Here is a 24,100-nt window from a genome sequence, read left to right as displayed (position 1 = left end):
GGGCACATGCCCATGTGGTGGGCTCAGTCCCCAGTAGGGGGCATACAGGAGACAGCTGATCAATGTTTCTCACATTGATGATTTTCTCTCTCTCCCTCTCCCTTCCTGTCTCTCTCAAAATCAATTTTTAAAAATCTTTTTTAAAAAAAGAAATAAGAACAGGAAAGTGACCCTCAAACCTTAGCATATGTGTCTCTTGTTACTCCACCAGGACAGTTGTCACCATGAGAATAAGTAAAGGGCCTTCCCAGAAGAGGAGACAGAGCAATGGGAGCGTATGTTACAGAGCTGCAGTGAAGAGAAATAGCTTGTGCTGAGGGCTACTGCTGGGCAGGCACTGTGCTGGGCTCTTCACTGTGTTATTTTGCTTAATTACCACAGCAAACCTATCCAAAAGATGTTGTTTTTCTTCATTTTGTAGGTGATAAAACTGAGGCCCTAAGGGGCTTAGTGACTTAAAAGGGGAAACACAGCCTGTGAATGGCAGAGCTGGGGTCAGAAGCAGTTCTGCCTAATTTCAAAGCCAAGGCTCCTTCCTCAGGAGACTCCTGGTCCTTGGGAGTGAGTGGGGTGATAGGCACTCTCATACACTGCTAATGAGACTGTAAATTGGTTCAACTTTTTAGAAATTTAGCAATATCTGTCAAAATGTACCCAGCATGAGATTCAGCAAAACTGTAAACTGCCTTCTGGGAATCTATTCTAGGGATGCACTTTCACTGTATATATACTAGAGGTCCAGTGCATGAAATTCGTGCACGGGTAGAGTCCCTAGGTCTGGCTGGAGATCAGGGCCGATCAGGGCTTTCAGGCTACCAGCCGGGGTCTTCCTTCATTCCATGCTGCCCCCTGGTGGTCAGCAAACATCATAGTGAGCAATTGATCTCCCGGTCTTCTGGTCAAACTCCCCAGGGGACACTTTACATATTAGCCTTTTATATATATAGACTAGAGGCCCGATGCACAAAAATTTGTGCACTCGGGGGGGAGGGAAGGGATCCCTCAGCCCAGCTGATGCCCTCTCGCAGTCTGGGACCCCTCAGGAGATAACGACCTGCTGGTTTAAGCCTGCTCCCGGGTGGCAGAGGGCAGGCCCAATCCCTAGGTGCAGCCCCTGGTCGGGCTCAGAGCAGGGCCAATTGGGGAGTTGGGGCACGGCCCCCTGTCATGCACAGAGCAGGGCCCATCAGGGGGGTTGGAGCTCTGTACCCTGTCATGCACAGAGCAGGGCCAATCAGGGGGTTGGGGTGCCGCCACTCTCACACTCAGGGCAGGGCCGATGGGGAGGTTATGGCTCTACCCTGTCACACACAGAGCAGGTCCCGGGGGCGGGGGGGGAGGAGGGGCGTTGGGGCGCCACACCCTGTCACACACAGAGCAGGGCTGATCAGGGGGTTGGGGCGCCACACCCTGTCACACACAGAGCCGCAGGGCGATCAGGGGGTTTGAGCGCTGCCCCCTGTCACGCTGATCCTGGTGCCGGGTGGGGACCGGCTGGTTTGCCCTGAAGGGTGTCCTGAATCAGGGTGGGGGTCCCCACTGGGTTGCCTGGCCAGCCTGGGTGAGGGGATGATGGCTGTTTGCAGCTGGTCACACACCCTTCAGGGTGGGGGTCCCCACGGGGGTGCCTGGCCAGTCTGGGTGAGGAGCTGAGGGCTGTTTTCAGGCTGGGGGTGACTGAAGCTCCCAACTGCTCCTTTTTTTCTTTTTTTTCTTTTTTTATTCTGGGCCAGCTTTAGCTTTGAGGCTAGGCTCCAGCTCTTAGGCCTCCGCTGCTGAAAGTAGGTTTTTGGCCTTTGCTTACAATGTTGCGATCCTGCTGGCTGAAGCCCGGCAGGTTTCTGGGGTTTTGTTTAGCTTCTATGTTTGTTACATAGTTGCTTGCAGCTCAGAGGCCTGCAGCAGCAGGTGGGGAACATTGGAGTCCTTCGTCACTGAAGCAAGCAAGCCTCATGTTAGTTTCAAGCTGCCTGGCTGCTGGCCACCATCTTGGCTGGCAGTTAATTTGCATATTGCCCTGATTAGCCAATGGGAAGGGTAGCGGTCATACGCCAATTACCATGTTTCTTTTTTATTAGATAGGATGTGTGTGTGTGTGTGTGTGTGTGTGTGCCCACACGCGCGCATGTGTGTTCATGCCAGCATGTTTTGCAATAGAGACAAATTGGAAACATCTTAGGTATTCATTAATAGGGGATTGGTTAGATCATTTTTGCTAAAACCACATAAAAAATACTCGTCACTCATTAAAAAGAATGAGGTAAATCTTTATGGACACATGAAAAGATATTCTCAATTTTGTTCAGTTCAAAAAGTAAGTTGTATAAGAGCACATATTTGCATGTGTAGTAGGGGCACAGTCCTCTTTTTAAAAAGGCGGATGTCTGAAAGCACACACATTTGTGTTGATCATGGTGAACTTGCAGGGAGTGGGATGAAGGTGGTTCTTGGTAGGGAAACTTGTACTTTTCCTTCTGTGTCATTCTAAACTATCTGATTTTTTTCTAATAAGCAAGTACTACTTTCATAATAAAAGAAAAAAATTAAAGAAGGCCTTTTTTGAACTTAGAAAATAATGGAAGGTTTTTATAACACAAAAATGAAGTGGGTCAGGATCTGTTGGAGATAAAGGGAAGGCAGATAATGATTAAGGAGCTAATGATTGCCAAAGGTCATTTATGTCTTCACGCTAATTGCCAAGGCAGATTCACAAAGAACTTCAGATTTGGAGAGAGTGCGCCTTAAAGGCAGAAGACCAAAAAGGAAACTCTTCATGATATTTTGGATAACTTGTCAAACCAACGTCTAAATGCTTTGGTAGTCTCTCAGCCCTATTCAGTGCCTGGAATCTTCTACACATCTTTTTTTGTTCATACAAAATATGAGCCATATAAAGGAAGCCCAGTAGGCAGCTCAGGTAGGAAGAGAAGTCTTTTTCCCAAAAAAACTTGGCTGAAGCAAACCATTCTATTCCCAGAATGCATGAGGGGTCGTCACTGACAGCTGTAGCCCTTTCTGCATGGAAATATTCTTCCCGTGATGTGGAGGCAGATTGCATTTGCCTGGCTAATCCAGCCATACACTGGAGAAATGAGAAAAGGCCCAAGCTACCCATATGCGCTATAGATTCCAAAAGGAGATGAGCCTCTTTGCCACTGCTTATTCTGATAATGTCAACATGGCCATTATTGTTTCATTAGTTTTCTTTGCTCTAAGGCTAAAAGGAATTTCTACTGAGTGAATATCTCTGAGATGCCTTGGTATCTCAGAGCACTTTTGCAGAAGACATGACTGAATACTTTTTCTGAACTTCGTTGCATGGTAATATGATTTATCTGTTTTCTCCTAATTGCTAAATGCTTCCTGGCCTTATTATTTTGTTCTAGTTAAATTTCCTTTGACTATTAAACCCATTGTTTTCACTTTCTCTAATAAAAAAATAATAGTGATAACAATAGTAACATATTTATTAGGGCTTATTATGAGCAAGTCACTGTTTTAAATGACTTGCTCATAAATTAATTAAATCCTTATTATAAGTCTTTGAAGTCTACAAAATAGGTATTGTTATTATCTCCATTTGAAGAAACTGAAGATTGAGGAGGTTAAGGAACTTGCCCAAGCAATAGAGCTAGGATTCAAAGCTGATCTGTCTCACTCCAACACATGTTTATTTAACCATGTGCTTTACTGCATCACAGCAAAGATGGCAGTCTAGCTGGTAGGAGACAGCAAAACAGAAAATCTACCTAAACCAAGAGAATCCCCGTATACTCACCAGTCTAGGTATCTCTTTCCTGTCCTTGACTTCCCCTCTTCTTCAGAGTATTCTCCATTCAGCTTCTTTGGTGGAACCCTTTACCCAGAATCCTCAGCTTCTCCATCCACTATGCCTTAAGGCTCTAGCTTATTTCCTGCCAATTGGAGCCCACATTGATCTCTTCTTCTCTAACAACGTTTGCCTTTGTTGGCAGCACCACACAATTAGCACACATTTTTAAATATCCTATTATCTAATGATATGAAATACATAAGTTAACACGTTCTTACAATCAGGCTTACCTCACCAGGCTTTGAGGGTTTATCAGCTTTTCAGCTTTGCCTCATATCCTCTCGGCCTACCTTTTATTCCAACTTTTCTGCAGCAACCAAAGAATAAATAGACAAGCATTGTGTCTCAGTTTGACCATGAGTCTTTTATCCTCTCTAGCATGAGCTTCTCTGATAATCTGGCTGGATATCTACACAAACCTGCTTAGCATTCACACCCACACAAACCTAGACACTCAGACAGACTAACGCCCTTCAGGCTACCCTTGACTAATAAGAGTGGCAACAGATGGGTAGAGTTGCTTCTCTTTTGCTCCTTTGGCAGACAATTCTGAGACACATTCTCAACGGCCCACAGTGATGATCAGTTGATAATGTCCATTTTTGTAGGCTTTCTCTATAAGGACATTTGGGGAAGAGGCATATGGACGGACTTACAAGGAAAGGCATAAAGAGTGAGGATGATTGATTCTCATGTTAATTTGCATGAGCATCCTTCACAGTGAATCAACAGAGTGTCAACAATCAAGTAGGGAGGATGACTTGTCTTCTGGATGTCAGTGCCTCTCTCCATGGCCACTCCTTGTGCAATGAGTTCATGAATGGCCTGACCAGGGTGTCAGGGATAAAGCCTAGGCATGGACACAACAGCATCAACTCCCTTTCACTGAAGCTGATATAGGTCCTGCCATGGCTGAATATTCACCCTGCCAGCAGTGCAGGCTAGCACAGGTAAGGCATCATCCTTCAGGAGACTAGCCAGTCAGTTGGTGACAAGTTTATTATATCAGACCCAACCCCATTATTGGAATTGACACCTATTTTGGGTATAGTTTTGCCTTCCTTTTTCTCATTACTATGGCCAACACCACTATCTGAGTACTTATATAATATCTTCCTTACTGATACTGGATCCCACACAACATTGCCTCAGATTAAGGGACCCATAATAGTAAGGAATGGTGTGACAATGGGCACATGACCATGGGGTTGATTGGTCTTACAATGCACTTCATCACCCAGAGGTAGCTAGCCTAGTAGAATAATGGGATGGCGGGTTAAAGTTTCAGCTAAGGTGATAGCTTGCGCATAACACCAATGCGCCTGGACTGCATCCTCCAGCATGCAGTATGTACACAGAACCAACAGTGCTGATTCTTTTATAGCTAGAATACATGGGTCCAGGAATCAATGGGTAGAAGTAGGATTGGTTACTTTCACCATTATTCTCAGCAACCCACTTGTGAAATTTTTATTAAGGGCAATTTACCCTGATTACCAGTATTCTGAAGAACTCGGGTTGCTACAACATAATGGAAGTAATAGGGAAGAAAGGAGTATGTCTAGGACATAGAGATTCAATGGGGCATCTCTTGGTGATAACTCTATGCCCGATTACAACTGTAAATGGGAACTGCAGCAACCTCAGTCCAAAGAGGCTAAAGCAACTCAGACCCCTTGGGGATGCAGGTCTGGATCACTACTCCCTGAAAGCAACCTAGACCAGCTGAGGTGTTGGACAAGAGCAAGGGAAGTCTTGAGTGTGTGGTAGAAGATGAAGATGATAAATATCCATTATGGCCTTGGGACCATTTGTAGGGGTGGGGACTGGAGCTCATTGCATTAACCATCTTATCCTAGGAATTAAGCCTTGAAGGCCCTATGAAGGAAAACGAAGCAGAGAAAGGGGATAAAGAATAGCAGCATGGGTGACTATTTAAAAAGAGAGACCAGGGAAGCTTTCTCTGACTATGTGGCACTTGAGCAGAAAACGAAATGAAGTAGAAGAGCAAGCCTGATGAGTATATGGGGACGAACATTCCAGAGAGAGAAAGTAGCAAGTCCAAAGGTTCCAAAGCAAGAGTGTGCTTGGGTGCTTGGTGTATTTAAGGAGGCTAGTGTGGCTGGAGGGGAGTGAGCAAAAGAGAGTGGTTAGAGATGTGATCAGGAAGGGTAACTAGATCCTAGACCATGGAGGTCTTTGAAGTGGGGACTTTGGATTTCATTCTGTGTGAGAAAGGGAGCCATCAGCAGCTTTTGAGAAGATGACATGATGCATCTTACATTATGCAGAGCTTCTGGGTGTTCTGTGGATTGGCTGCACGGGGGGGGGGGGGGGGGCCGCGGGGAGAGGGTCAAGAATGGGTAGAGGGAAACCGTTTAAGAGACAACCACAATAGAGTATCTGGATCTCATTTCAGATGGGTTATCTGGGTGCATAGAGCAAAGGCATTGCTGAACATTGGGTCTTAGATTAAGAGTGGTATTACTATTCTTCAGGGCTGACTTTAAGCTATTTCTGAGCAAAAACCCAACTCTTTTACTTCATACAAATCTTTTATAATGCATAAGGCAGCCCAATGGCTTTGGAGGTGAAGGCTTGGAAAATGCCTATGTTTTGGTGATTAAAATATCTATTTAGCCTTTGCTAAGAATTCAAATGAGTAATGTCTCTGCACTGAAAAACATAAATGATATGTAGTTCTCAAAATCAGGCCTATCACTGTAATATAGATACCCTGATGCCAGTAGGTATGCCCCTTGCTACTTACATATCTTCTCTTTTAATTCCCATAACCACCCTGTAAGATGGGGGTACTATGTGCAAGTTTATAGATGAAGAAACAGATTTGGGGGAGTTGTGGGGTTAAGTCGCCAAAGGCCATTACTGAATAAGGGAAAGAGCTCTGGATCAAGGGGTGATTCCAGAGCCCACACTCAACACGGACAACTCTGAACTACTCACCACAGAGCATTCTGAGACATGCTCTCATTCTTTAGTGGCCAAATCTTATATTTTATGATCTTTCAGATTCTTTTGGTTATGAAAATTAACTAGCATTAATAGGAAGAGTTGATTTTTTAAAGTTTCATTTGCTTGGAAGAACACAATTGAGGCAGTTAATCCATTTGTTTATTAAGATCCCCTAAGTTAGAATGTTCTTTTTGCTGCTGCAAAATCATTTGATCCAATGACAAGAGTGGGTGGGCATTTCATTCTGAGCTCCTTTTATGATGTCTCTTGCAGTTACCCTGCTTTGTGACTTTCTTTTTCCCAGAAAGCCATTGTACTCCCTATTCCTACTTTTAAAAAAATCATTAGTATCATTGCATCCCAGAATAAGGAAAAAAAGGAGATGTGTGATCTGCCCATGAGTTTGAGTAGTTGGCCCACATGAGCTCAGCCTTTTTTCATGTGCTGGCTGGGCGCCTGTCCGCATGCTGGGGTGGAGAAGCTCATTACCGCTCATAGCAACCAGGAAACAGGGCTGGGCAAAGGGGAGAGGGAGACCAAAGGCCCAGAGAGCTCCCACCAAATTGGATCCTGGAGAGTCAGATACTGAGGCCTCTACTAGAGTTGCTCAGCAGCCACTTGCTGTTTACAATGAAACTGCAGGAATAAAAGAGGTCATTCTGGTGGACTGGAGCATCGCCCGGTATTTGCCCATGGACGGAAGCGTCATGGTGTTGGCTTCATGCTGCATGTGTGCAAAAGTCACAGACCCTCCTTTGCTCAGCCTGTTAATACCCAGTTTTGATGTTTTGTTGAATCTGGAGCTCTCCTCCTAGAAGCATAATGAAGTGCCTGCAACTCAGAAAATCTTTCAAAGCTTTGACACTGCACTTCCCTTTCGCTCCTCCTTTCCGCTTCTACCTTCTCGGCCGCCTCCGCTGTTTGTGTTCATGAACTTCTGCCACTGGACTTGGTGTGCCCTGCCTAAATGGCATTTCAACATGGATGTCCCCAGGAGCCTAGCATCCTTGCCTGGATTAACGTGTCAGTGGCATATGGCACAAATGGCCTGTCGTTCGGCCTCAAAATCAGTTTAAAATATCTGCCAGGCTGCTGGCTCCTTTGGCATAATGCCCTGCGGCCCCAGTGCTTGAGGAAGGAGAGCAACACTGAAAATTATTTAGAGTGAATTTTCTTATATAAGAGCCAGAATCTAACTGTCTGCTTTTCCCTTTTTCTCTCCTGGTATCTGAGCTAGAGATATAAGCATACATTCTCCTCTCTCTCTCTCTCTCTCTCTCTCTCTCTCTCTCTCTCTCTTAGTTTTTGTGTTTTTATTTTAATGGTCTTTATTTATTTATTTTAAATTCTTTTGTTAAGTCTCACCTGAGGACATTCTTACAATGATTTTTAGAGAGAGTAGAAGAGGAGAGACAGAGACAGAGAAAGAAATATTGATGTGAGAGAAACACATCAGTTGGTAGCCTCCCACACAGGGATCGAGACTGCAACTGAGGTGTGTGCCCTTGACCAGAATCGAACTCGGGACCCTTCGTCCACGGGCCAACGCTCTACCCACTGAGCCAAACAGGCTAGGGCCGTGGACGGCAAACTGCGGCTCGTGAGCCACATGCGGCTCTTTGGCCCCTTGAGTGTGGCTCTTCCTAAGCCTTAGGAGTACCCTAATTAAGTTAATAACAATGTACCTACCTATATAGTTTAAGTTTAAAAAATGTGGCTCTCAAAAGAAATTTCAGTCATTGTACTGTTGATATTTGGCTCTGTTGACTAATGGGTTTGCCGACCACTGGGCTCGGGCAATAGGCATCCATTCTGAAGCTGAGTGCTGTTTGAGAATAATTTTCATTGTGTAGGTTCCCTTTTTGGCCACACATCCTGCTCTTTTTCCATAACAAGAAGTACCCAGCTTGTGCTTTTCAAACACTGTTGTATTTGATCCTCTTAAAAGACCCAGTGTAGGTCTCAGCTACTTTTTTGCAGATAAGAAAAAATGAGGCAGGGATTTTTAAATGTTGCCAAAGCATACTAGAGAGAAGTGGCAGAATAACAATTCAAACCCAGGTCTATCTGACCCCCACAGTCCAAATCCTTTTCACTCTGTTATATCCAGGCATAGTCCATTGCCTGAACTGTGTCCACATCCACACAGCTCTGGGGAGGGGGGCAGTTTTTATTGCAGTTCAATGGGCAGAGCTCACTGTGGTCAGACATTGTCAGCGAGAACTCCTGGACTTTTCTTGTACAAATTCCTCATCACGCTCTTCTCTCGGTGTGTTTAATGGTGGGTCATTGTTACTGTTTAGTGGCCTGATGGGTTTCTCCCTCCTAAATCCAAGGGATGAAGTAGGTCCTGCTGTCCTTGAGATTATCCCCTCTTGATGAGCGATGACCTCGGGACTGGAGACCGCTGACCTGCAAGCAGAGAGAGGGGGATGTCAAAGGTTCCTCCAGCTCAATTTGGATTGATGAACCAGAATAATTCCGGCAGCAGGGCTCATGGAATTGGCCTCACCAGCAATCTTTCTCAATGTTTGTGTGAGGTGCAATATTTTGGCAATGTTTTACTTATACTATCTCTTCTCCACCGTAGGTGCTTATCACCTGGATTAGTCACTAGATTAGTTGTTGCCAGAACATCACACAGTTATCATTGAACAGACGGTGTTCACTGGCTACTCTTTCCTGCATTTACGCTCTAATTTGCAAGAATCTTTCAATTCTTTATTGTCACCAAAACTCTGTAACTGCTCCAAGGCCCTGCTCAATTCTTCTCCTCCAAGAAACCTCCTCCAAATCCATCTACCTCCAAATCCAGCTTCCTCATTACAAATTCCTTACACTGATAATAACAGCATTTCTTTAAAACATTATCTAATTGTTTGCTTGAATAAGTAATATCATATAGCTCAACATTTAAATGTGTACAGCATGTACAAATAATCAAAGCGAAAAATGAGATTTTTTTGTTCCAGCTTCCCCTTCCAGAGATATCTTAACATACATACGTGCTTTTAAAAATCCATCAACAATACATAAGAATGATTATTAACATATATTAGCAGTTACATGAGAGATACTATGTTAAGCTTTATAGAATTATGTCATTGAGTCCTCTCAATACCTTTATGAGATGGGTACTTATACATGTTTCACAAATGAGGAAATGAAGGCTCAGGAAAGTTAAGTAACTTGTCCATGACCACACCGTTATAATGTGGTAGAATTGGAATTTGACCTCAGGATGTTTGACAAGATTAAAGGGTATTTAGAAATGAAGCCATGTGATATACCTGAAAAAACTTGCACTCGGGAATAAAATTCTGGCTATGAAACTTACTAACTATGTGACCCTAGGGAAGTTTCCTAAACAAACCGAGTCTCCATTTCTTATGGGGAAATGCTAACCTCGGAAAGAGCTGGGAGTGTTGTGGGGATTAGGGGAAACAAAGAACGTAAGGCACCTGGCACTTACAGGCATTCAGAAATGAGAGCTACTTTATCAAGAGCCATGTCTTTTCAATCTGCAATTTTCAGCTTCAGCTGCCCCATGCAGAGCAGGAGGACACACTCAGGTGATGTCTGGCGTAGCACAGATCTAGCCTGTGGGTGGCAGAAACATCCCACACAGAGGTCCCTGAGAGCAAACACAAGGCAATAGGCTCTTTCTTGCACCTAATGCCCATGGGACTAGCTCAAAGGGACGAGTTGTTCATGTGTTGGCTGTTCAAAGAAATGTATGGGATAGTACAAAGACTGGCCTATAAACCTTCTCTGAGCTCAACAAGCAGAAATGTGGCGTGGAGGAAAAGAAAGGCTGGGGAAATGCCTTAGGGACTTTGCCTGGACCTTTCTTCCTCCAGATACCCTCATGGTAGGTAACCCCTTCACCTCCTCAGGGGATCCTTTTAACTGGCAACCAGCCCCTACCCCCACTTTATTTTAATTATTTTCGTAACACTTTTCACCATCTATTATATGGTGTTATCATCCTGCTGACTGCATTTGTTCCCACTGTCTGACTCCTCCAGAATGTAAGCTCCCTGAAGGCAGGGTCTTTGTTTTGTTCACTGATGTATCCTAAGCACTTACAACAGTGCCTGGTACATGGTAAGTACTCAGTAAGTATTTGTTGGAGGAACATATTTTTCAGATAAGGAAATGGAGGCTAAGTGACAACTCAGGTAATTTTGCTGGCTGACAGCAGAATCAAGACTAGAATTCAGTTTTTCTGCCCAAACCCCCCAAACCAGTTGTCTTTCTACTAAGTCATTTTTCAGGATAGAGGAGCATATGTCTGGGATTAAGGAATGAGTTGGCTGTTGAGGAATCCAGACAAAACTGGGAATGCATGCATATAGACAAAATAACTGAACCATAAAAGTGACAGCAGGGAAAAAAAATAGTTGTGGGTGGTTGTGTTGATTCCCCCCCCCCACCCCACCCCCCAAAATTTTAAGTGCCTGAGACTCTGCTGTCAGTTTATCTAGTGAAATAAGATTCATGATCAAGGCGTGGAGACGGAAATTTCAGACCTCGTTATACACAAGCTGAAGATTATTCTTTGCTGTCACTGCGGCATTTGACATACCAGTGGAAACAAAAGGAAATCTGTCTCAAGCCCCATTTAGCTTTGACAGATATGGACATGCATGAGTTCGGGGTGCTAGATTTTGGTTGGATATTAAATATGGGGCAGGGCTACAGTGTTTGGACAGGTTCAAGCCTTGGACTAATGAGAGGGCACAGTCCTCTCATGGCCACGTGCAAGTCCCAGCTTGGAGGGCAGAGCCTACCCAGCACAATTATAGCCAACAGCTATAGCTGTAAGCTTGAACCTATGGTCCGAACACGTGGCCCCCTGTGCCTGAGTGATAGAGTTCAGGTGCATGTAGTTGAGTTGGATCGAAACCCACGAGAATGTTGTAAACATCTTGATCACGCCCTTACTTTGCCTCATGGCATCAGCTATAAAATAAAGACATCGTTTGTGGGTGCTGGCGCTGTCCATCCGAGGAGCAGCGTCCCACCTAGACCCGGCTTTCATTCTCTTGTCTGTCTTTTCTACGCCTTTCATCGCCCCCATTCAGGGTCACTGAACCAGGCTGAGCTGGCATGAGTATGTCATGGCCGTGCCGGCTCCCCACAGTTAAATGTGAGCATGTTCAGAGATGCAGCTGAGGAAGCTACCACCGAGTCAGAGTTTAGGGCTGAAGCGCCAGTGATGCACCCAGTTTAGTCCAGGACACCCTACTCCCGCCTCTTCTTGATAACAAAGGAGGCCCTCTGCCTTCCCCAGGCTCATCTTCCACCTGAGCTTGAGGTCACATCCCATCGCTCATTTCCCCATTTTTGGATCTTAAATCTATCTTTAACCCTCAACATACGGATATGCTCAAATCTCCTCCAGGCCAAAGCAAGGTAATAAAAACCTTCCGATTATCTCTTGAATCAGTTAACTATTGCTGTGTAGCAAAGCACCCAAACGTGGTGGTTTAAAGCAATAAGAATTTTTGTTACTCACAAGCTGATGAGTTGTGGGCAATTCTATTGCTCGGGGCCAGGCTGCACTGACGTCAGCTGGGCCTGAAGTACTGACTGCCCGGCTGGCGGGTCAGGTGATCAAGGACGATCTCACTCAGTGCCGCACGATGAGCAGGTTATCCGTGTGGTGAAGTGGGAGACGGGCCACGGATCAGCTTTCCGGCAAGTCAGCTCAGGCTTACTCTCTTGGTGGCTGGGTGGGATTTTAAGAAAGAGAGAGCTGAAGTACCCAGCCCTTTAGAACTGGCACAATATTCTCCCCCCCCACCTCCCCCCCCCCCACCCCCAAGAAAGCAAGTCACAAGGCCAGCCCAGGAACAAAGAAATAGACTCTACTTTAGACTCTACTTCATGATGGGAGGAGCTGCACAGTCACATCTTGAAGGGAGGGATGAATAATCGGGGTTGGTTTTGCATTCAGTCTCCTAACTCTCTTCGTCCTTAAGCGTTGCCCAGATGTCTCTTTTCATTCACATCCAAATTTCTAAAGAAAGTAGCTGTCTCTTGCTTTGCCAACTTCCTTACCAGCCACTCCTTACTCAGGGTGACCGCACCTTATAACCACTATCTCCATTTTGATGAACCTGCTTTCAAGACAACATTGTCTCAAATATGAAACACTATGAACTACTTTCAGCTGTCATCTTGCTTAACCTCACTGCACAGTTTGACCTATGTGGTCACTCCCACTTGCTCAAAGCTCTCTTCTCTTAACTTTCTGATTCCCTCTCTCCTGGCTCTCCTGCTACGCCGCTGACCACTCTGTCCCAGATTCCTGGACTGGCTCATGTCCAGGCAGCAGGCCTAGAACTCAGCATTGCATAGGTCCAGACGGGTGTTGTACAAAGAAAGCAGCATTTGGTGCTAGATGGTCCTGGCTCTAAATCCCATTCAATAGCTGGGTGATATGGAGCAAGTTGCTCAACTTTTCTGAGCCTTAGTTTCTTCAACTGTCTTATGGGGCTACGAGTCTTACAGTCCTGGGCTACTGTCATGCTTTCAGAGGGTAATCTTGTAAAGTAGCCACCAAAGTTAGTTTCCAGCTGAGGACATATGTCACTTCTCACCATGAGACCCACTTTCTCCTAATGTGAAAAGAATTATAAAAAAAACATTAAAAAGTGATAAGCCTGATCAGCATGGATCAGTGGTTGAGCATCAACCTATGAGCCAGGAGGCCACGGTTTGATTCCCAGTCAGGGCACATGCCCAGGTTGTGGGCTTGGTCCCCAGTGTGGGGCATGCAGGAGGCAGCCAATCAATGATTCTTTCTCATCACTGATGTATCTGTCTCTCTCTCCATCTCCCTTCCTCTCTGATATATATATATATATATATATATATATATATATATATATATATATTTTTTTTTTAAAAAAGAACATAACAAGTCCACATTATACGCCAGTCCTAATTCATCCTAAAGAGAGTGCAGGAAGCCCAGCTCCTAACCTGCACATGGGGCAACGTGTGCTAGAATATATAACTGAAGAGAAACACACCTGGAAGAAATACAGGCCAATGTAATAAAACAACAAATGAAACATTTGCATATGCTTATTCTTTTCACTGACCAGGGAAATGCAGGCAGTTGACGTTTGGAAAGGACTCTGAGGCAATAGAATGGAGTCTAGCACTCCCGCACATGAATATCATGAGGCCCCACAGCCTCCAGAGCCATTGTGGTCATGCTAAGAAGACCATGCCCAGGCTGCCTCATTAAAACTGTCTTAACAATAGCTCTACCACCTACGGAAATCTGTTTTCTTCTTTCTTCCTGTGATACCATCCCAGTTGCCTTGAATAGAGGCTCTCAAATAAACAACTTTGAAGTATAATTAATAATGTTTCCTCTTAGATTCCTACTTGGTTGTACACCTTAATGATATTTCACCATGCTGAGCATGCACTGGAGGGGAAGGCTCACCCCTCACCCCAGGCTCTGTTTGTTTATTCCACTTTCTACTTCCTCAGAGAAGCCAGCAGAAACTTTCTGGAAAGTAGAATTAGTTTCAAAGCCATCAAGCCTCTCTCCAGCACTTTGACCTCCCTAATGTCCTTTTAATGTGGATTGTTTTAGTGCTGGGGCCCCAGTCCAAGAAGCCAGAAGAGAAATATTTCTTTCTGAAAAGAATTGGAATCAATTGACCTAGAAATCTTTGTCATAGAAGGACTGAGAGACGGTGACATGGGGACTACACAGCCAGGCAGTGAGTTAGGGACTCAAAAGGCTTTCTTCTCTCGAACTGGCCTATCCGTTGCCACAGGCTTTCTGCATTGTGACATCTTGTTTTCCTTAGTAAAATAAAAGTTTTTCATTTGGAATTCCTATCTCCCCATTATTGGTGACAGAGCCATCAGAGCCCCCTTTACAACCGCGGCCCTATTTCTGTATCAATTCTTGTGCATTATTCTGACTCCAAGCCACCCAAACAGTCAGAATCTTCACAGTCTGTCTGCAGGGTACTCGTGGAAACACGTTTAGCTGCCCTACTTCCCCTCTGCTCTCGGCCTTTGATATGGGCCTCTCTTCTAGCAGGCTTTGTGTAAGGTGGAGACTTTCTGGAGGTATTCTTTGCAGTAAGAAAGGAAGATAAGAAGGAAGGAAGGAAGGAAGGAAGGAAGGGAGGGAGGGAGGGAGGGAGGGAGGGAGGAAGGAAGGAAGGAAGGAAGGAAGGAAGGAAGGAAGGAAAAGTATTATCAGTGAGCATCAATTGTAATGAGGTATTTTTAGTGAGACTTGATAATGTTGAAACCAGGGAACGGTGGCCTCTGAGCTGAGATCCTGGCAGTTGCATTTTATTAACCAGAGTCAGGGTGCTAAGCTGATTTTCAGTCTTGATTGACAGAACCCTTTCAGCATAAACCCTGGAAAACTATTAAGAGGACGGAATCCCATCGAGTCATTCCGCCTGTAATAGTTTTAATGCAGAAATGCATTTGATCAGCAGCATGCTGAGCTCACATCATTTCCAGAGTGAATAGCAATGTGGTTCCAGTGTCATTTACCACGACCAATTATGTTACATCCTGACAACATTTAAAACAACTAGATTAAGAAAAAGGCACTCTTAATACCAGAATTTTCAGTGGATCCCATTTCACCTCTCTTTTATTACAAGAATAAGCTGAAGAAGATGGAGGAAAGAAAGAAAAAACACTTTTAGGGTCAAGAGGTTGAGAAAATCATAAAAAACATAATACAATGGCAACTCAGTGGCCCACCCTTTCTTTCATTATCTTTTCTATTGCTGCAGATCTTTCCCATATGGAAGACTCAAAGTCTTTTTTTAAACACCAGATTCACTTCCCAAAATCAAAATATACTTCTCAGCCCTCCTCACCATTCTGAACCTTCACAAAAGGCACTGGTTCTAATAAGAAAAAGTCCCTATGACCTAAAACATCAGCCATAAAGCCCCTGAGGGTTCTACTCCAGTGGCCATATTGCCTGATCTATGGACCAACAGAAAGATGTCATCTAGATAATTTGCTTATTAAACAGATCAAGCAGTCATTGCTACCTTCTGTATTAACCAGCCACAAATTTCAATGGGATGGTACCCTTGAAATATCTGTCCAGCAAATCAAATATCAAATACTTTTCTGTTTTTCTAAATAGCTTTATTCAGTTATCTATATAATAAAAACCTAAGCGACTGTTACGCAGAACGACCAGAACGAACGGTCGCTAAGACATGCACTGACCACCAAGGAGCAGACGCTCGATGCAGGAGCTACCCCCTGGTGGTCAGTGTGCTCCCACAGGGGGAGCGCCGCTCAGCCAGAAGCCAGGCTCACAGCTGGCAAGCGCAGCTGCGGTGGCAGGAGCCTCTCCCACCTCCGCGGCATTGCTAAGGAGCAGTGAGCTGAGCAGTAAGGAGCAGCGAGCAGGGGGGTGGTAAAGAGTGAGGGGTCCCGGACTGCAAAAGGGATGTCCACCTGCCGGCTTAGGCCCATTCCCCTCAAGTCCAGGACTGTGAGATGGTGCAGGCCTTGCTGAGGAACCTTTTTTCCCCCTCAGTGCATGAATTTCATTCACTGGGCCTCTAGTCCTATCTAATAAAAGAGAAACATGGTAATTAGTGTATGACCGCTACCCTTCCCATTGGCTAATCAGCAAGATATGCAAATTAACTGCCAGCCAACATGGCGGCCGGCAGCCAGGCAGCTTGAAACTAACATGAGGCTTGCTTGCTTCAGTGACAGAGGACTCCAACGCTCCCCCCTGCCTTGCCGGCCTCTGAGCTTGCAGTTTAAGAAACATTGTAACAAATATAGAAGCTAAACAAAACCCCAGAAACCTGCTTTCAGCGAGCCCGGGATCTCAGAGCTGGAGTTATACATTGTTTCGATTATAGAACCCAAACAAAGCAGATATCTGCTTTCAGTAGCAGAGGCCTCAGAGCTGGAGCCAGAGCTAAAGCTGGCCCAGAATAAAAAAAAAATAAAAGAAAAAAAGGAGCAGTTGGGAGCTTCAGTCGGCCTGAAAACAGCCCTCAGCCCCTCACCCAGACTGGCCAGGCACCCCAGTGGGGACCCCCACCCTGAAGGGTGTGTGACCAGCTGCAAACAGCCATCATCCCCTAACCCAGGCTGGCCAGGCACCCCAGTGGGGACCCCCACCCTGATCCAGGACACCCTTCAGGGCAAACCAGCCAGCCCCACCCATGCACCAGGCCTCTATCCTATATAGTAAAAGGGTAATATGCCTCCCAGCACCGGGATCAGCGGAGCCGCGAGGCCTCCCAGCACCAGGATCAGCGTGACAGGGGGCAGCGCCCAAACCCCCTGATCGCCCTGCGGCTCTGTGTGTGACAGGGTGCGGCGCCCCAACCCCCCCGGCCCCCAAGGGCCCTGCTCTGTGTGTGATGGGGTAGAGCCATAACCTCCCCATTGGCCCTTCCCTGAGTGTGACAGTGGCGGCGCCCCAACCCCCTGATCAGCCCTGCTCTGTGGGTGATAGAGGGCGGTGCCCCAACCCCCTGATCCGCCCTGCCCTGAGTGTGACAGGGGGCGGTGCCCCAACTCCCCTATCGGCCCTACTCTGTGAGTGACAGGGGGGAGCTCCCCAACCCCCTGATTGATCCTGCTCTGTGCATGACAGGGTACGGAGCCCCAACCCCCCTGATGGGCCCTGCTCTGTGCATGACAGGGGGTGGCGCTGCAACCTCCCCATCGACCCTGCCTTGAGTGTGACAGGGGGTGGTGCCCCAACCCCCCAATCGGCGCTACCCTGAACGTGACTGAGGGTGGCATCGCAACCTCCCAATCCACCCTGCTCTGTGCATGACAGGGGAAGGCGCCCCAACTCCCCAATCGGCCCTGCTCTGAGCCCGACCAGGGGCTGCACCTAGGGATTGGGCCTGCCCTCTGCCACCCGGGAGCAGGCTTAAGCCAGCAGGGCGTTATCTCCTGAGGGGTCCCAGACTGTGAGAGGGCACAGGCCGGGCTGAGGGACCCCCTCTCCCCCCCGAGTGACAAATTTTTGTGCACCGGGCCTCTAGTTAAAATATAAAAGTAATGCATGTTCACTACAAAGGAATCAGAAAATATAGAGCAAAGCAATGGAAAATAAGGGTATTATCCAGAGATAAGCACTATTGATATTCTGGCATTGCCCACACATATTTAGAAACAAAGATGTTACCAGATAATATACACTGTTGTGTAATCTGCTTTTTGTCATTCAGCAATATGGTGTGAACATTTTTCTATGTCAATAAATATGGATCTACACATATTCAAAGCTGCAGAATATTATTGTATCACTAGAGGCCCGAGGCACGAAATTTAAGTAAGAGTAGGCCTTCACAGCCATGGCAACTGCCTTGATTCTCCCTCACAGCCTTGGGTGGCTGCCTGGATCCCTCCCTCACAGCTGTGGGTGGCTGCCTGGATCCTGTGGCTGCAGCCCTGGCTTCACTAGAAGGACATCTGGTCTAATTAGCATATTACACTTTATTATTATAGATCATTATTTGACCTAATCCTCTTCTGGTGAACATTTAGGCTCTCCTCCTTTTAATCCTCTTTTAAATAATATTGCAATAACATCCCTATATATCAATGATCTCCAAACTCTAATGTGACCAAGAATCACCTGGGTTATTTTAAATACTAGAGGCCCGGTGCATGAAAATTCATGCACTGGAGGGGGGCCCTCAGCCTGGCCTTCCCCCTTTCACAGTCTGGGAGCCCTCAGGGGCGGGAGGCGACCCAGCGATCAGGGGAAGGTGACGCCCCATCATACCTCTGCTGCTGCCACTGCCGGCAGCGCAAGCCTTGGCTATCCCTGGTTACCTGAGCCTCGGGCGGCCCTGGGCAGCTGAACAGCCACCATCTGAGGATTGCCTGTGCCTCGGGCCAGCCCTGAGCAGCTGGGGGGCTGAAGGGATTGGGGGACTCCGGAGGCAGGCGCCCTAGCAGGGCTGAGGGGACTGGGCGCCACCATCTTGTGGCTGTGGGTGCCGCCATCTTTGAGGGTGGGGCAGTCAATTAGCATATTCCCTCCTTATTGGTTGTGGGCGCCGCCATCTTTGCAATGGCATGAGGGTCAATTAGCATATTCCCTCTTTATTCGATAGGATATGGATGCATGGGCCCCACATCTAGAGATTCTGCTTCAAGAAGAAAGGTATTGCCCTAACCGGTTTGGCTCAGTGGATAGAGTGTCGGCCTGCAGACTGAAGGGTCCCAGGTTCGATTCTGGTCAAGGGCATGTACCTTAGTTGTGGGCACATCCCCAGTAGGGGCATGCAGGAGGCAGCTGATGATGTTTCTAACTCTCTATCCCTCTCCCTTCCTCTCTGTAAAAAAAAAAAAAAAAAATCAATAAAATATGTTTTAAAAAATACTTTATACAGAAAGGCATAAAACCCAGCCACCTGAGTTTTGCCAAGTACTACAGGTGACATCGATGTTGGTAGTCCTTGAACCACACTGTGAGGAATATACATCTTTGCAAACTTGTCTGGTGATTTCCTTAGGATAAAGTTCTAGAGGTGAGGTCATTATTTTGGCCTGCCCCATTCTCTTTTTCCCTTCAGAGACCAAACCTTGATTACCCATCAGATTCAGCCTGTTGTATACACACAACCTAAATAAATGCAATTTCTTTTTCTTTCTCTGTTTGTAAATAAATATATTTTCCATGGCAGCTAATTGAACCACTAACTAGCAAGTATAAAATTAATTGGAAACCAGCTTTATGATCCAAGGGAATTTAAAATGGTTGATGTCGTCTTTTTCAGAACTGAAAAATGTCATTGCTCATTCTTTAGAAACCCGGATGGCTTCATGTCCCTCACATTTCCCACCATGCTGGCTTAGCTGTTTATTTATTAATGACTTCTCTCATAAAACCATTGTTATCTCAGCTTCCTGTGATGGCCTAGGAGAACAGAAAATCATCATGTTCCAACAAGACTACAAAGCATTCAAATGCCTGTGCTTCCCGAGACATTATCATTTTATTAATGGCCATTATGCCAATCCACTTATAATGGCCTTTTCAGTCAGACACATGCATGATCATGTAACAATCAGGTAATTTCTGCATTCTCACCCGTATACACATGAACATTTCTGACAGATTGCTAATGAGCTGATGTTGGAATTACAGAGTAGTCTGTTATCATTTGTCCATTCACAGTTTCCTCACCAGCCCATCTGTGCTCGGAACGGAGCCACCGCAGAGCATGCAGGCTGGGACAGTTTCTCCATTGACACCTTTTGCCTTCAGAGGCTTCTGGAAAAGCCCGTACCTAATTAAAGATTTTAGCAGACATATTGCCAGCTTTCTAACACTGTTATGAAACTGCTCTTGTTTGTTAGAAAAGGTGCTGTTTGTCAGCAGTTTGTAGATTTAGATATTTAATGTGTTTCCATAGCCCTGCATAATATTTGTGTTTTTAGAATAATTTAATTAGTATGTTATGCATGTATGTACCTACAAGCTCAATAAATACACAAGGCACATGCACTATCAAAACCTCGTATAATTATTCAAAGTCACAAGGACAAAGACACATGGTGTATTTTTGTGGACACACAGACTTCTCTACAGAACAAGGTAGAATTGAATACTCTGAAAGGTGGGAATTGTTAAAATAAAATAATCAGATTGAGATCCAGGCTCAGATAATTTGGGGCCAGGGCAAAGTACATTTTACCTGATATCTATATATATAAAAGGCTAATATGCAAAATGTCCCCTAGGGAGTTCGACCAGGAGACTGGGAGTTCGATCACTCGCTATGACATGCGCTGACCACCAGGGCATGGCGTGGATCATGGCGGGTGACCAGCAGCGGTGGTGGGGCACTGAGGGAGTGATAGAAGGAGGAGGCAGGAAGGTAGGGAATTGCGTGGTGGCAGCACGCTGGCAGTGAGGGAAGGAGGAGGCAAGAAGGCAGGGAGGCGGGTAACCTGATTGGCCCTAATCACCAGCCAAGCCTAGGGACCCTATCTGTGCACAAATTTTGTGCACCAGGTCTCTAGTATTTGTATAATTAAGGTACATTGGGAAAGAATCTGATTTCCCTGGTAGAATATGCCTAGTTGAGTGGACAGATGTTTGCTCCCACTAACAGCTTAACTATTAGAGTGGAGGTTCTCAATCACTGTGGGTGTGGTTGGGGCTGGGCAGGGAAGGTGTCAAATGGGGAGCTTTGCAATACTGTCTCCCACCACTGCCATCGAATTTAGACATTCTCCCATTACACCCAGTTGAGAATTGCTGCTTTAGAGCTCTGAGGGAACAAGAGAGACGCCAGAGCTAAGAGCTTTCAGCCCCAGGAAAAGACTCTCAGACCATTCATCTTAGAAATGGGTTCATTTTCACTCTCCCCAGGGGTTATCATGCAGAGGAGTGGCCCTTCTGATAATAAGCTGTGTAAGGTTTCCCAGACCAAAGTCACCTCCTTAAAGAATATGGAAGAGCCTGGGGCCTTCACCACCAAGGCCAGAATAATACCTCCCAAGGGTCCAGCACCTTGGGGATCAGAAGGTAACTCTGCAGGCTGCTTTGGAGTCATTTCCACCGGGGCACTGTGACACTGAGGAACTGTGAGATGCAGCTCCCAGTGTGGAAGCTTTGTGGCCACTTATCACTCTGATGTTTTAATGTAGATTTTAATTTAATCTTTGAATTAAATACAAGACTGAGAGAGGTACCACAAATCATAAGGCAAGGTCTGTGTCCTGAAAGAATTTGCACATCAGAGAGCTGATATACATACATAAAAACAAAATGCCCTTCCTAATACCACAGGTTAGCCAATGATAAGAGCCAGAGGATTAGCATAGATGCAGGGGCATTCAGGGACAAGAAACATCATCTTTAGAAAGGATGACTTAGGGGAGTTGTAGGACTCAGTGCATAAGAGAGGGGGAAGTAGACTCTATGGGCTAGGAAGACAATGGGAAAGGACAGGAGTATTTGGGGGATCTTGAATTGGCCACTTTGGGTAGAGCAGAATTTGTGGCAAAATACTGGGAAAGCAAGGTTTTAAGGGTAAAGGGCTACCCCGTCACTTGTGTTGTTGTTTTTTAAGATAGTTAATTAATTTACTATCCCCTTTTATTTATTTATTTTTAAGTATATTTTTATTTATTTCAGAGAGCAAGGGAGAGGGAGAGAGAGAGATAGAAACATCAATGATGAGAGAGAATCATTGATCTGTTGCCTCGTGCACACCCCACTCGGGGGATTGAGCCCGAAACCTGGGCATGTGCCCTGACCGGGAATCGAACCATGACCTCTTGGTTCATAGGTCAACACTCAACCACTAAACCATGCCCACTGGGCTATTATCCCCTTTTAAATATACTTTATCTTTAGAGTTGTTTTAAGTTCACAGCAAATTTTAGCAGAAAGTACTGAGGATTCCTATATATCCCTCTACCCACAACTGCACAGCCTCCCCCACTATAAACATCTCTCACTAGAGTGGTACATTTATCACAATTGATGAACATACTACATTATAATTTCAACTGATGAACCCACATTGACACATTATTGCTAACCATTACGTAGTTTACATTAGAGTTCAATCTCAGTGTTGTATATTACATGGGTTTTGACAAATGCATAATAACATAGAACCATAATTATCTGTATATATAAAAGGCTAATATGCAAAGTGTCCCCTCAAGAGTTCAACTGGGAGACCAGGAAGTTCGATCACTCACTATGACATACGCTGACCACCAGGGGGCAGCGCACAATGAAGGAAGGCCCTGGCCGGCAGCCAGAAGACCCTGATTGGCCCTGATCGCTGACCAGGCCTAGGGACCCTACTGAATTTCATGCACTGGTCCTCTAGTAGCAATATAAAAACCTTCTGCTTCACCTACTCACCCCTCCCTTCCCTCTAACCCTTGGCAACTACTGGTCTTTTTATTGACTTCAAAGTTTTGCCTTTTCCATGTAGTTGGAGTCTTATAGCATAAACTCTTTCAAATTGGCTTCTTTCATTTAGTACTATCAGGTTACTATAATATTTCAGACTAAGATTATTTTGTCTTTTCATTGCTTGATTGCTCATTTCTTTTTAATGCTGATGATAGTCCATTGTCTGGACATACCAATTTACTTATCCATTAGCCTACTGAAGGACATCTTGGTTGCTTTCAAGTTTGGGTAATTATAAATAAAACTGCTATAAACACCATGAGCAGGCTTTGCATGAACATAGTTTTCAAAATACCAACAAGTGTGTTTGTTAGATTGTATGATAAGAGTAGGCTTAGTTTTATAAGAAACTGCTAAATTATTTTCCAAACTGGCTGTGCTATTTTATATTCCCACCATCAATGAATGAGAGCTCCTAATGCTCCACATCCTTGCCAGTATTGAGTGTTATCAATGTTTGGCCATTCTAATAGGTGTGTAGTGGTATATTATTGTTGTTTTAATTTGCATTTCTCCATTGATAATGATATGAGCATCTTTTCATATACTTATCTGCCACCTGTATATCTTATTTGGCGAGGTATCTATTAAAGTCTTAGGTCTACTTTAAATTGGGTTGTATTTTATTGTTGAGTTCTATTAGTTTTTTATATATTTTATATAACATTCCTCTATCAGATATGTCTATTGCAAATGTTTTCTCCCAGTATTAGGTTTTTTCTCTCATTCTCTTGATGTTGACTTTCTTTTGTGTGTGTGTTTTTTAAGATATATTTTTATTGATTTCAGAGCGGTAGGGAGAGGAAGAGAGAGATAGAAACATCAATAATGAGAGAGAATCATCGATTGGCTGCCTCCTGCACACCTCCCATTTAGGATCAAACCCAAAACCTGGGCATGTGCCCTGACCAGAAATCAAACCATGGCCTCCTGGTTCATAGCCACACTGGCAGGGCTGATGTTGACTTTCTTAGAGCAAAAGTTTTTTGCTTATTTTTTATTTCAATGAAATCCAGCTTATCAATTATTTATTTTGTATATATGTCTAGGTGTTGTGTCTGAAACATCATCATCAAATCCAAAATCTACATTTTCTCCTATCATCTAGTCATTTTGTAGTTTTGAGTTTTACATTTAGGTCTATGATCAATTTTCAGTTAATTTTTATCACAGGGGTAAAAATTAGATTCTAGTGTTTTTGTTTTGTTTTTTGCATGTAAATGAATGTACAGTTGTTCTATCACCATTTGTTGGAAGGCTATCTCTTCTGTATTGTTTTGCCTTTATTCCTTTGCCAAAGATTAATGTGTTGTTTAGGTCTGTTTCTGGGCTTT

At 44.9% G+C, this 24,100-nt stretch overlaps 1 long non-coding RNA gene across 1 annotated transcript in view; it reads right to left on the bottom strand.

Moving 5' to 3' along the window:
- Positions 1-6,947: 6,947 nt before the first annotated feature.
- The window catches only part of LOC308516709, a 60,116-nt gene continuing 42,963 nt past the window's right edge, over positions 6,948-24,100 (bottom strand). Inside the window, exons 2-3 of the long non-coding RNA XR_013995775.1 lie at positions 12,327-12,539; positions 6,948-9,217 (exon numbers count right to left, since the gene is read on the bottom strand). This is a non-coding gene — a long non-coding RNA (uncharacterized lncRNA). The remainder of the gene's footprint in view (positions 9,218-12,326; positions 12,540-24,100) is intronic.

This window comes from Myotis nattereri, assembly GCF_964212035.1.
Source record: "Myotis nattereri genome assembly, chromosome: 3".
In the NCBI taxonomy this organism is placed as follows: Eukaryota; Metazoa; Chordata; class Mammalia; order Chiroptera; family Vespertilionidae; genus Myotis; species Myotis nattereri.
This window is presented reverse-complemented; position numbering and strand designations above follow the sequence as displayed.